This window comes from Micropterus salmoides, unplaced genomic scaffold, assembly GCF_014851395.1.
Source record: "Micropterus salmoides isolate LMB-PRFRI ecotype aquatic unplaced genomic scaffold, ASM1485139v1 Ms_hic_scaffold_4214, whole genome shotgun sequence".
Taxonomy (NCBI): domain Eukaryota; kingdom Metazoa; phylum Chordata; class Actinopteri; order Centrarchiformes; family Centrarchidae; genus Micropterus; species Micropterus salmoides.
Window position 1 is genome coordinate 7,338 of NW_024043612.1, and position 12,610 is coordinate 19,947.

At 43.3% G+C, this 12,610-nt stretch overlaps 1 non-coding gene and 1 pseudogene across 1 annotated transcript; both read left to right on the top strand.

The window, feature by feature from the left end:
- Positions 1-2,019: 2,019 nt before the first annotated feature.
- On the top strand, positions 2,020-2,198 carry LOC119887569 (annotated as a pseudogene).
- Positions 2,199-3,175: 977 nt separating this feature from the next.
- On the top strand, positions 3,176-3,292 carry LOC119887570. Its single transcript, XR_005441726.1, has one exon. It is a non-coding gene; the product is annotated as a U5 spliceosomal RNA (small nuclear RNA).
- Positions 3,293-12,610: the final 9,318 nt, after the last annotated feature.

Sequence of the window (12,610 nt, forward strand, 5' to 3'; positions counted from 1 at the left end):
GCTCTTGATTATATTACAGTGAATTTATTCTCTAACTAAGGTGATAAAAAGACGGTTGGATACAGGGAACAAACATTTGCTGAACATGAGCCTGGAGGTTCGATTGTGGGAAGCATTTGACTCATACGGCATAGAACAGCTACTGAAAGTAAACTAATGCTATAGTTTAGGAGTTAAAATGGACATCTGATCACAGGACGTGTTTTAAGTCTTACTGCTTGTCGACAGCCTGCTTTTGGCCTGTTGCACGGGTCCCACGCTAGCTGCCCGATCCTGGCTTTTTGCTAGGGATTCTCCAGGGTTCTCCGTGTCTGATTTAAAACGCCTCCTCCGTCTGGCAATTCGGCTGTTTGCAGGTTTCCTTTTGTGTAGCTGGCGAGTCCACGTGGCTTGGTCTGACCTCGGTGAAGTTGGCTCGACGAAAAAGGCTTAAAATGGAACTTGGTCGTTCCTGAATTAGTCCAGTGTAACTTAACGGACTCATAACTTTAACAAACAAAAGAAATAAAGAAAATAAACAAACTGAAGGCAGATCGATGTCTCTGCACTTCACGTGTGTAGCTTCAAGCGAACAAAGGGCCTGTTGTTTCGCTGGTCGACTGAGGGCGTTGCCTGGCGCGGCACGCCGCGTGCCGAAGCATCCAGAGGGCCGAGTGGAAGAGAGCCAACAGCGAAGCGAAGAGAGAGAGAAGAGGAAGAGAGCAAGCAGGTCGCGTGTCGCTTTTTGTTGCCTGGGGCGTGGTTCCCCAGGGGCGTCTCAGGTTTCCCAAGGGACTGCCTTTCTAAACTTAATGTCTAAAGAAAAAAAAATCTATTTGCACGTATTATAATCAAATATTTTCCACAATCGAACCTCAATGGTTGAACGGTTGTACTGTTCTAGGCATTTGGTAACAGGAAACAATTGTCACATTATTGGTCAGGATTTTTACATTTAACCGCATTTCCGACGAGGGCATGTAATACTTATTTCGTCCACTTGGGGGAGCTCAGGTTACATGAGGAACCAGTGAGTCCAGTGCGCAGGCTTGCATTTGGCGAGCCCTCAACAGTTTGGCACAACGTGAACCATCCAGCTCTTCCAAACAGACTCCGGGACCTGTCATGGATGGTGGCTCATGAGATCCTCCCAGTCAGGTCCGTAATGCACTCCCGGGGCATGTCGGCGCACTCAACTTGCCCCCGACCAGGTTGTGGCGCGCCTGAGTCAGTAAGGCATCTGCTCTGGGAGTGCAGCGCTGCCGTAGAACAGTGGGCAACAGCCGGCTCCTTGCAATTCCCGTACTTGCCAGCAAGGGAGGTCCTCACACACAGCTGGTGCTGTACGGGTGAGCCAAGGAAATCAGATACCAGCACGTACATTTGCCAAACAGTGGCTCACCCTAGCCGCCATCAAAGACGCCATATGGACCTCCAGAAACTTGCTGGCAAGAAAGCACATGCAGATCCCCCCCGTGGCTGTGATCCAGATGGCCGCAGCAACGGCCCAAACGGCCAGAGCTGCAGGCGGCGGGCCTAGGACACAGCCACAAAGAAGAATCGCCTCTGTGCCCATTCGGACGGAGGAGCCGGAGCCACACAAGGAAAGTTCAAGGCAGCGGCGGCCTGACCCTCCGGGTGAGGTTGGTGGGAAGGAGCTACAGGGTGAGGGTCTCCTCTGAGCGCCTGGACAAGATCCCGAGAGACCAAATCTGTTTGGGCAAGCTGAATGATAGGGACTCACTACACTCTTGCACAACAGTGGACTTGGAGAAGAGCTTTTATTATCCATTTATTTTTTGTGAGTTTTATTTTAACAAATGCACTCCGCTTTGAAGAAGTTTTAACAGAGAAACTCACTGACATGGACAAGCTGAAAACCATTTTATACCTTTAATTTATGACGTTATCTGTAATGCATTTTAAACACTTTTTTAAAATGTTGTTTTACAGAGAACATTTATCTATTTATTGACGTGTTGTATTTTAAAAGGTAACTTGGAATTGACATATTATGAATCATGTTTGAATTGAGTGTCAATAAAATTTTTCTCAAAAGAAAAAAATCTGTTCATATCAGTTTAATATCTGATATGTCCCCTATAAGGGGCAACATATTAAATGGATTTTTAGCACCGGGAGCTGAGACGAGGGGCTTGCTCCGTCCACTCCACGCATCGACCCGGTATTGCAGTTGCTCTGGGGGCGGTGCACCCTTCTCCTGCCTTGTGTAAAACCAAAATACTGACCCAAACGCAGAGGTTCGTCGCTCTGCCGGACGCCGGCCCGAAAAAGGCGCCAGTCGAGGGGGGGCAGCCGCTTTCAGCCAGCTGAAGCCTCAAAGAAGGCAGCGAGATTTGCACTTTTGATTGGCAGACGACGAGGGGATATTTGGGACCGGCATGGCTGTTAAATGTGCCCTGCACTTCCCCTCCTTTTCTCCCACTCGTCATCGAGAGCCCGAGTATTTCGGATGCTCGGTAGCCTGTGTCCAAAAGCCAGGCCTTCATTTCTCCGCAATACGATTGGATAGAGCCTCTCAGGTGGGGAGGGGACACTGCGGCGCCTCCGTAGGCCGGCACGGTTGGCCAACACCGTGGAGGAACCGCAGCGTAGAAAGGATACTTGAAACTAAAACACCTAAAATGAAGTAAGAAAACCTGCTACAACTGCTAAATCGGGGAATAAAACACACTTACCTTCTCGTCTTTGGTCTGGTCAAGGTGGTAGTCCGGCAGAGGACAGGTAGGTAGTCCTCGGGACCAATGAATTCCTTGTTGCAAAAGTTTTTCAACTACGAAGTTGAAATTTTATTCACAAGGAATGAGGTGAATCTCCTCCCAGAAAAGCTGGTGACACAAAACGAAGCCCCAAACCGGCAAAGGTTTTAACCAGAAAGAGGAGGCGATTGCAATCTTGGCCAAAAGGCCGAGAAGCGATCGGCCACATTTCCCCTCCCTTTCTCTCACTTGTCATCGAGAGGCTACAAGAGCCCGAGTCGTTCGGTAGCCTCTGTCCAAAAGCCAGGCCTTCGTCTCTCCGCAGCCCGATTGGATAGAGCCTGCCATGACCTGGGGAGGGTAGGGGAACGGGTGTTGCCTGGTGCTTGGGACTCGAGAGGCAGAGTGATGCTTACCGTGAGGGTAGTGACCGGAACGACTAGGCTCGCCAGCGGCTCTGGAGGAGGGGCCTGTACTTACTCGGGTTTCTCTTCATAACGTACAAGTCTTTCGCCTTTTACTAAAGACTTCCGTGGAGAGGGACGCCAATGAGTTAAAACTATTTTTGGCAGGCTCTGCCGTGTGGCCGAGCTTCGTGCGTTTGTGAAAAGGAAATAAAACGCCGCCCTCGCCGAGGTGGCTGTTAGCTCATAAAGTCCACAAAAGGAGCTTTACACACTCGCTTAGGCTTGAGAAGCAAAGAGTGCTGTTAAGAGAAATATGGGTATGAAATTGGTATTGTTTGCTGTAAAGGTGAGATCTGGTGAAACACTCTGTCCTGTGACTGATCTGTGTAAAACAACAGAAAGTGAGTTAAATTTGACTCTAAAGTCCAACAGGTCACTGGAAGCCATCAACTCAGTGTGTACAGGCTAAAACAGCCTGCTTCTACCTTTTAGAGGCTTTCATGTAGAAATCTCTGAGTTGAGCTCCAAATGGCTTCAAATTTACCCAGAAGACTCACAGAGACAACACCATCAAGAATCTTGAATCTCAACCTTCTGCCGCCTTTCCCAAGCTAGTTTCTTTCAGGGGCCAAATAGGGGCCCCAAATCACAACAGCTCAAATCAGCGTCCCACCCATCATACAGTTGTATTTTGGTATTAAAACTCCATTTAGAACTTATTAGGTGGCAGTTAGCTCATAAAGTCCACAAAAGGAGCTTTACACACTCGCTTAGGCTTGAGAAGCAAAAGAGTACTGTTAAGAGAAATATGGGTGTATCAAATTGGTATTTTTTGTTGTAAAGGTGAGATCTGGTGAAACACTCTGTCCTGTGACTGATCTGTGTCGAGAAACAGAAAGTGAGTTAAATTTGACTCCAAAGTCCAACAGGTCACTGGAAGCCATCAACTCAGTGTGTACAGGCTAAAACAGCCTGCTTTTACCTTTTAGAGGCTTTCATGTAGAAATCTCTACATGAGTCCTGTTCAGTGAAATTTGGCTGTATGAAATTGGTATTGTTTTTTGTAAAGGTGAGATCTGGTGAAACACTCTGTCCTGTGACTGATCTGTGTAAAACAACAGAAAGTGAGTTAAATTTGACTCCAAAGTACAACAGGTCACTGGAAGCCATCAACTCAGTGTGTACAGGCTAAAACAGCCTGCTTCTACCTTTTAGAGGCTTTCATGTAGAAATCTCTGAGTTGAGCTCCAAATGGCTTCAAACTTACCGAGAAGACTTACAGAGACAACACCATCAAGAATCTTGAATCTCAACCTTCTGCCGCCTTTCCCAAGCTAGTTTCTTTCAGGGGCCACATAGGGCCCCAAATCACAACAGCTCAAATCAGCGTCCCACACCCATCATACAGTTGTATTTTGGTATTAAAACTCCATTTAGAACTTATTAGGTGGTTGTTAGCTCATAAAATCCACAAAAGGAGCTTTACACACTCGCTTAGGCTTAAGAAGCAAAAGATTACTGTTCAGTGAAATATGGCTGTATGAAATTGGTATTGTTTGCTGTAAAGGTGAGATCTGGTGAAACACTCTGTCCTGTGACTGATCTGTGTAAAACAACAGAAAGTGAGTTAAATTTGACTCCAAAGTCCAACAGGTCACTGGAAGCCATCAACTCAGTGTGTACAGGCTAAAACAGCCTGCTTCTACCTTTTAGAGGCTTTCATGTAGAAATCTCTGAGTTGAGCTCCAAATGGCTTCAAACTTACCGAGAAGACTTACAGACACAACACCATCAAGAATCTTGAATCTCAACCTTCTGCAGTCTTTCCCAAGCTAGTTTCTTTCAGGGGCCACATAGGGGCCCCAAATCACAACAGCTCAAATCAGCGTCCCACACCCATCATACAGTTGTATTTTGGTATTAAAACTCCATTTAGAACTTATTAGGTGGTTGTTAGCTCATAAAATCCACAAAAGGAGCTTTACACACTCGCTTAGGCTTAAGAAGCAAAAGATTACTGTTCAGTGAAATATGGCTGTATGAAATTGGTATTGTTTGCTGTAAAGATGAGATCTGGTGAAACACTCTTTCCTGTGACTGATCTGTGTAAAACAACAGAAAATGAGTTAAATTTGACTCCAAAGTCCAACAGGTCACTGGAAGCCATCAACTCAGTGTGTACAGGCTAAAACAGCCTGCTTCTACCTTTTAGAGGCTTTCATGTAGAAATCTCTACATGAGTCCTGTTCAGTGAAATATGGCTGTATGAAATTGGTATTGTTTGTTGTAAAGTTGATATCTGGTGAAACACTCTGTCCTGTGACTGATCTGTGTAAAACAACAGAAAGTGAGTTAAATTTGACTCCAAAGTACAACAGGTCACTGGAAGCCATCAACTCAGTGTGTACAGGCTAAAACAGCCTGCTTCTACCTTTTAGAGGCTTTCATGTAGAAATCTCTGAGTTGAGCTCCAAATGGCTTCAAACTTACCGAGGAGACTTACAGAGACAACACCATCAAGAATCTTGAATCTCAACCTTCTGCCGCCTTTCCCAAGCTAGTTTCTTTCAGGGGCCACATAGGGGCCCCAAATCACAACAGTTCAAATCAGCGTCCCACACCCATCATACAGTTGTATTTTGGTATTAAAACTCCATTTAGAACTCATTAGGTGGCAGTTAGATCATAAAGTCCACAAAAGGAGCTTTACACACTCGCTTAGGCTTGAGAAGCAAGAGAGTCCTGTTCAGTGAAATATGGGTGTATCAAATTGGTATTTTTTGTTGTAAAGGTGAGATCTGGTGAAACACTCTGTCCTGTGACTGATCTGTGTAAAACAACAGAAAGTGAGTTAAATTTGACTCCAAAGTACAACAGGTCACTGGAAGCCATCAACTCAGTGTGTACAGGCTAAAACAGCCTGCTTCTACCTTTTAGAGGCTTTCATGTAGAAATCTCTGAGTTGAGCTCCAAATGGCTTCAAACTTACCGAGGAGACTTACAGAGACAACACCATCAAGAATCTTGAATCTCAACCTTCTGCTGCCTTCCCAAGCTAGTTTCTTTCAGGGGCCACATAGGGGCCCCAAATCACTACAGCTCAAATCAGCGTCCCACCCCATCATACAGTTGTATTTTGGTATTAAAACTCCATTTAGTAACTTATTAGGTGGTTGTTAGCTCATAAAATCCACAAAAGGAGCTTTACACACTCGCTTAGGCTTAAGAAGCAAAAGATTACTGTTCAGTGAAATATGGCTGTATGAAATTGGTATTGTTTGCTGTAAAGATGATCTGGTGAAACACTCTTTCCTGTGACTGATCTGTGTAAAACAACAGAAAATGAGTTAAATTTGACTCCAAAGTCCAACAGGTCACTGGAAGCCATCAACTCAGTGTGTACAGGCTAAAACAGCCTGCTTCTACCTTTTAGAGGCTTTCATGTAGAAATCTCTACATGAGTCCTGTTCAGTGAAATATGGCTGTATGAAATTGGTATTGTTTGTTGTAAAGTTGATATCTGGTGAAACACTCTGTCCTGTGACTGATCTGTGTAAAACAACAGAAAGTGAGTTAAATTTGACTCTCAAAGTACAACAGGTCACTGGAAGCCATCAACTCAGTGTGTACAGGCTAAACAGCCTGCTTCTACCTTTTAGAGGCTTTCATGTAGAAATCTCTGAGTTGAGCTCCAAATGGCTTCAAACTTACCGAGGAGACTTACAGAGACAACACCATCAAGAATCTTGAATCTCAACCTTCTGCCGCCTTTCCCAAGCTAGTTTCTTTCAGGGGCCACATAGGGGCCCCAAATCACAACAGTTCAAATCAGCGTCCCACACCCATCATACAGTTGTATTTTGGTATTAAAACTCCATTTAGAACTTATTAGGTGGTTGTTAGCTCATAAAATCCACAAAAGGAGCTTTACACACTCGCTTAGGCTTAAGAAGCAAAAGAGTACTGTTCAGAGAAATATGGCTGTATGAAATTGGTATTGTTTTTTGTAAAGGTGAGATCTGGTGAAACACTCTGTCCTGTGACTGATCTGTGTAAAACAACAGAAAGTGAGTTAAATTTGACTCCAAAGTCCAACAGGTCACTGGAAGCCATCAACTCAGTGTGTACAGGCTAAAACAGCCTGCTTCTACCTTTTAGAGGCTTTCATGTAGAAATCTCTGAGTTGAGCTCCAAATGGCTTCAAACTTACCGAGAAGACTTACAGACACAACACCATCAAGAATCTTGAATCTCAACCTTCTGCCGCCTTTCCCAAGCTAGTTTCTTTCAGGGGCCACATAGGGGCCCCAAACCACAACAGATCAATTCAGCGTCCCACACCATCATACAGTTGTATTTTGGTATTAAAACTCCATTTAGAACTTATTAGGTGGTTGTTAGCTCATAAAATCCACAAAAGGAGCTTTACACACTCGCTTACGCTTAAGAAGCAAGAGAGTCCTGTTCAGTGAATTATGGGTGTATCAAATTGGTATTGTTTGCTGTAAAGATGAGATCTGGTGAAACACTCTGTCCTGTGACTGATCTGTGTAAAACAACAGAAAGTGAGTTAAATTTGACTCCAAAGTCCAACAGGTCACTGGAAGCCATCAACTCAGTGTGTACAGGGTAAAACAGCCTGCTTCTACCTTTTAGAGGCTTTCATGTAGAAATCTCTACATGAGTCCTGTTCAGTGAAATATGGGTGTATCAAATTGGTATTTTTTGTTGTAAAGAATAAATCTGGTGAAACACTCTGCCCTGTGACTGATCTGTGTAAAACAACAGAAAGTGAGTTAAATTTGACTCCAAAGTCCAACAGGTCACTGGAAGCCATCAACTCAGTGTGTACAGGCTAAAACAGCCTGCTTCTACCTTTTAGAGGCTTTCATGTAGAAATCTCTACATTAGTCCTGTTCAGTGAAATATGGATTTATGAAAATTGTATTGTTTGCTGTAAAGGAGAGATCTGGTGAAACACTCTGCCCTGTGACTGATCTGTGTAAAACAACAGAAAGTGAGTTAAATTTGATTCCAAAGTCCATCAGGTCACTGGAAGCCATCAACTCAGTGTGTACAGGCTAAAACAGCCTGCTTCTACCTTTAGAGGCATTCATGTAGAAATCTCTGAGTTGAGCTCCAAATGGCTTCAAACTTACCCAGAAGACTCACAAAGAATAAACCATCAAGAATCTTGAATCTCAACCTTCTGCCGCCTTTCCCAAGCTAGTTTCTTTCAGGGGCCACATAGAGGCCCCAAATCACAACAGCTCAATTCAGCGTCCCACACCCATCAACAATTGTATTTTGGTATTAAAACTCCATTTAGAACTTATTAGGTGGTTGTTAGATCATAAAGTCCACAACAGGAGCTTTACACACTCACTTAGGCTTGAGAAGCAAGAGAGTCCTGTTCAGTGAAATATGGGTGTATCAATTGGTATTTTTTGTTGTAAAGAAGAAATCTGGTGAAACACTCTGCCCTGTGACTGATCTGTGTAAAACAACAGAAAGTCAGTTAAATTTGACTCCAAAGTACAACAGGTCACTGGAAGCCATCAACTCAGTGTGTACAGGCTAAAACAGCCTGCTTCTACCTTTTAGAGGCTTTCATGTAGAAATCTCTGAGTTGAGCTCCAAATGGCTTCAAACTTACCGAGGAGACTTACAGAGACAACACCATCAAGAATCTTGAATCTCAACCTTCTGCCACCTTTCCCAAGCTAGTTTCTTTCAGGGGCCACATAGGGGCCCCAAATCACAACAGCTCAAATCAGCGTCCCACACCCATCATACAGTTGTATTTTGGTATTAAAACTCCATTTAGAACTTATTAGGTGGTTGTTAGCTCATAAAATCCACAAAAGGAGCTTTACACACTCGCTTAGGCTTAAGAAGCAAAAGAGTACTGTTCAGAGAAATGGCTGTATGAAATTGGTATTGTTTGCTGTAAAGAGATCTGGTGAACACTCTTTCCTGTGACTGATCTGTGTAAAACAACAGAAAATGAGTTAAATTTGACTCCAAAGTCCAACAGGTCACTGGAAGCCATCAACTCAGTGTGTACAGGCTAAAACAGCCTGCTTCTACCTTTTAGAGGCTTTCATGTAGAAATCTCTACATGAGTCCTGTTCAGTGAAATATGGCTGTATGAAATTGGTATTGTTTGTTGTAAAGTTGATATCTGGTGAAACACTCGTCCTGTGACTGATCTGTGTAAAACAACAGAAAGTGAGTTAAATTTGACTCCAAAGTACAACAGGTCACTGGAAGCCATCAACTCAGTGTGTACAGGCTAAAACAGCCTGCTTCTACCTTTTAGAGGCTTTCATGTAGAAATCTCTGAGTTGAGCTCCAAATGGCTTCAAACTTACCGAGGAGACTTACAGAGACAACACCATCAAGAATCTTGAATCTCAACCTTCTGCCGCCTTTCCCAAGCTAGTTTCTTTCAGGGGCCATAGGGGCCCCAAATCACAACAGTTCAAATCAGCGTCCCACACCCATCATACAGTTGTATTTTGGTATTAAAACTCCATTTAGAACTTATTAGGTGGTTGTTAGCTCATAAAATCCACAAAAGGAGCTTTACACACTCGCTTAGGCTTAAGAAGCAAAAGAGTACTGTTCAGAGAAATATGGCTGTATGAAATTGGTATTGTTTTTTGTAAAGGTGAGATCTGGTGAAACACTCTGTCCTGTGACTGATCTGTGTAAAACAACAGAAAGTGAGTTAAATTTGACTCCAAAGTCCAACAGGTCACTGGAAGCCATCAACTCAGTGTGTACAGGCTAAAACAGCCTGCTTCTACCTTTTAGAGGCTTTCATGTAGAAATCTCTGAGTTGAGCTCCAAATGGCTTCAAACTTACCGAGAAGACTTACAGACACAACACCATCAAGAATCTTGAATCTCAACCTTCTGCCGCCTTTCCCAAGCTAGTTTCTTTCAGGGGCCACATAGGGGCCCCAAACACAACAGCTCAATTCAGCGTCCCACACCATCATACAGTTGTATTTTGGTATTAAAACTCCATTTAGAACTTATTAGGTGGTTGTTAGCTCATAAAATCCACAAAAGGCTTTACACACTCGCTTACGCTTAAGAAGCAAGAGAGTCCTGTTCAGTGAATTATGGGTGTATCAAATTGGTATTGTTTGCTGTAAAGATGAGATCTGGTGAAACACTCTGTCCTGTGACTGATCTGTGTAAAACAACAGAAAGTGAGTTAAATTTGACTCCAAAGTCCAACAGGTCACTGGAAGCCATCAACTCAGTGTGTACAGGGTAAAACAGCCTGCTTCTACCTTTTAGAGGCTTTCATGTAGAAATCTCTACATGAGTCCTGTTCAGTGAATATGGGTGTATCAAATTGGTATTTTTGTTGTAAAGAATAAATCTGGTGAAACACTCTGCCCTGTGACTGATCTGTGTAAAACAACAGAAAGTGAGTTAAATTTGACTCCAAAGTCCAACAGGTCACTGGAAGCCATCACTCAGTGTGTACAGGCTAAAACAGCCTGCTTCTACCTTTTAGAGGCTTTCATGTAGAAATCTCTACATGAGTCCTTTTCAGTGAAATATGGATTTATGAAATTGGTATTGTTTGTTGTAAAGGTGAGATCTGGTGAAACACTCTGTCCTGTGACTGATCTGTGTAAAACAACAGAAAGTGAGTTAAATTTGACTCCAAAGTCCAACAGGTCACTGGAAGCCATCAACTCAGTGTGTACAGGCTAAAACAGCCTGCTTCTACCTTTTAGAGGCTTTCATGTAGAAATCTCTGAGTTGAGCTCCAAATGGCTTCAAACTTACCGAGAACACTTACAGAGACAACACCATCAAGAATCTTGAATCTCAACCTTCTGCCGCCTTTCCCAAGCTAGTTTCTTTCAGGAGCCACATAGGGGCCCCAAATCACAACAGCTCAAATCAGCGTCCCACACCCATCATACAGTTGTATTTTGGTATTAAAACTCCATTTAGAACTTATTAGGTGGTTGTTAGCTCATAAAATCCACAAAAGGAGCTTTACACACTCGCTTAGGCTTAAGAAGCAAAAGATTACTGTTCAGTGAAATATGGCTGTATGAAATTGGTATTGTTTGCTGTAAATGAGGTCTGGTGAAACACTCTTCCTGTGACTGATCTGTGTAAAACAACAGAAAGTGAGTTAAATTTGACTCCAAAGTACAACAGGTCACTGGAAGCCATCAACTCAGTGTGTACAGGCTAAAACAGCCTGCTTCTACCTTTTAGAGGCTTTCATGTAGAAATCTCTGAGTTGAGCTCCAAATGGCTTCAAACTTACCGAGAACACTTACAGAGACAACACCATCAAGAATCTTGAATCTCAACCTTCTGCCGCCTTTCCCAAGCTAGTTTCTTTCAGGGCCACATAGGGGCCCCAAATCACAACAGCTCAAATCAGCGTCCCACACCATCATACAGTTGTATTTTGGTATTAAACTCCATTTAGAACTTATTAGGTGGTTGTTAGCTCATAAAAACCACAAAAGGAGCTTTACACACTCTTAGGCTTAAGAAGCAAGAGAGTCCTGTTCAGTGAAATATGGCTGTATGAAATTGGTATTGTTTGCTGTAAAGGTGAGATCTGGTGAAACACTCTGTCCTGTGACTGATCTGTGTAAAACAACAGAAAATGAGTTAAATTTGACTCCAAAGTCCAACAGGTCACTGGAAGCCATCAACTCAGTGTGTACAGGCTAAAACAGCCTGCTTCTACCTTTTAGAGGCTTTCATGTAGAAATCTCTGAGTTGAGCTCCAAATGGCTTCAAACTTACCGAGGAGACTTACAGAGACAACACCATCAAGAATCTTGAATCTCAACCTTCTGCCGCCTTTCCCAAGCTAGTTTCTTTCAGGGGCCAAATAGGGGCCCCAAATCACAACAGCTCAAATCAGCGTCCCACACCCATCATACAGTTGTATTTTGGTATTAAAACTCCATTTAGAACTTATTAGGTGGCAGTTAGCTCATAAAGTCCACAAAAGGAGCTTTACACACTCGCTTAGGCTTGAGAAGCAAAGAGTACTGTTAAGAGAAATATGGGTGTATCAAATTGGTATTTTGTTGTAAAGGTGAGATCTGGTGAAACACTCTGTCCTGTGACTGATCTGTGTCGAGAAACAGAAAGTGAGTTAAATTTGACTCCAAAGTCCAACAGGTCACTGGAAGCCATCAACTCAGTGTGTACAGGCTAAAACAGCCTGCTTTTACCTTTTAGAGGCTTTCATGTAGAAATCTCTACATGAGTCCTGTTCAGTGAAATTTGGCTGTATGAAATTGGTATTGTTTTTGTAAAGGTGAGATCTGGTGAAACACTCTGTCCTGTGACTGATCTGTGTAAAACAACAGAAAGTGAGTTAAATTTGACTCCAAAGTACAACAGGTCACTGGAAGCCATCAACTCAGTGTGTACAGGCTAAAACAGCCTGCTTCTACCTTTTAGAGGCTTTCATGTAGAAATCTCTGAGTTGAG